This window comes from Alligator mississippiensis, chromosome 6 (assembly GCF_030867095.1).
Source record: "Alligator mississippiensis isolate rAllMis1 chromosome 6, rAllMis1, whole genome shotgun sequence".
NCBI lineage: Eukaryota > Metazoa > Chordata > Crocodylia > Alligatoridae > Alligator > Alligator mississippiensis.
In genome coordinates, this window is record NC_081829.1 from 94,322,715 (window position 1) to 94,324,389 (window position 1,675).

At 45.9% G+C, this 1,675-nt stretch overlaps 1 non-coding gene across 1 annotated transcript; it reads left to right on the forward strand.

Annotated features, from left to right (window-relative positions):
- The first annotated feature begins 1,346 nt into the window (after window positions 1-1,346).
- On the forward strand, window positions 1,347-1,418 carry TRNAH-GUG (transfer RNA histidin (anticodon GUG)). The gene has a single exon. It is a non-coding gene; the product is annotated as a tRNA-His (tRNA).
- Window positions 1,419-1,675: the final 257 nt, after the last annotated feature.

Genomic DNA, 1,675 nt, shown 5'->3' on the forward strand with positions numbered 1-1,675 from the left:
CCCAAGGGAGGTGGTGCTCTCCCCTCCTTTGAGGGTCTTCAAGAGGAGGTTGGATAGATATCTGGCTGGGGTATTATGATCCCAACACTCGTTCCTGCCATGGCAGGGGGTCCAACTTGATGATCTGTTCAGGCCCCTTCCGACCCTAGGAACTACGAAACAACGGAGGTACTAAATTTAACGTGCATTACCAAAAACACATTAATGAGCGTGTACGTACACTATAAGGTATAATGGAGTTGATGAAGGAACTCCTGGGTGCTACTTCTACACAAGGAGACAAAAGGATATAAAAAGCAATAGGAAAGGATGATGAAAGAACTAGAAATACACAGTTAAAAATACCCCTATAAAAATGGTCTTCACTGAAGACAATTTGATGTTTATGAGTGGTTCGTGGGTTGCCTTCTGGAACTTTTGAAAAGTTCTTCAGCTTTGGAAGAGCTTCAAAATGGCAATGGGAAAACGGAGGAAAGAAAGAAAGGAAAAAGAGTCACTTTTAGACATCATTCCTTCTAATGTTTAAGAAAAGGAACTAAAGAACGGAAACCAGAAGTAGGCACTGGGTATGGGAGGTCCACTGCTGGCTCTAGACATTGTTGCCCCTTGAAGCATGTCTCACACACTTGGGGAACCTCTACACAAGCAGTGAGGCTGCTCTGACATACTGTAATTACAGCGCTCCAGCACACTGTAGCTGTAATTACCACTCCAGCACACTCTGGCTGCCTCATGTATCAGCATCACTGCATTGAAAAATCATGGCAGGGATGCTTTAACTAAAGTGCATTCAACGAGCTTTAGTAAAAGTGCCCCCGTCACCATTTTTCAGCGCAGGAATGCTGATACACAAGATGCTCCGGGCACTTTAGTTCGAGTGGCTCTTAGAGCCACTCTAATTAAAGTACCCACCCACCCCCACACTCCTGGAGCACATGTATAGATGTTCTTAAATGGCAAATGATAAAGCAGAGTTGCACTTGGAGCTCCAAAGAGACACGGGCTTCATCTATACTGAGGGACACTCAAGAGAGTTCAAATGAGTTCACTCAAAGGGCATTAAATTCCCCTGTGGAAGCTCTCACTTAGGATGCAAAGTGGCCTTAATGCTGTAGCTCATGAGCTTTAAGTGCATGCCTTTGATTGGTGCAGTTTAACTTTCTTAAATGTCCACCTGTGGAAGTCCCGAAGAATTCCAGCTCTGCTAAGATCAGCACGCTAAATGCTTTTCCCTTTTATATCTAGGGTGACTGAATATACTGACTTTAATGTGTGAAGGCACGTCATGAGCAGAGTCCAAAGGATTAGGCCAGACTCTTTCCTTAGCTGTATATCCCTGGTAGCTTGCCGTGATCGTATAGTGGTTAGTACTCTGCGTTGTGGCCGCAGCAACCTCGGTTCGAATCCGAGTCACGGCAGTACTTTGCCAGTGGTGGTACAGCAAGGGGCCCTATCTTTTGAGGGTGGTGAAGCCCTAGGGGGGTGGAATCACCATCTTTGGAGGTTTTGAAGGCCCAGCTCAACAAAGCCCTGACCAGGATGGTCTAGTTGGGGCTGGTCCTATCTTCAGCAGGGTGGGGTTCACTAGCTGACCTCCTGAGGTCCCTTCCAACCCCAATTTTCTATGTTTCTATGATTACTTCCTGTACTGTAGCTAGATTTAGCATAAAGGAAG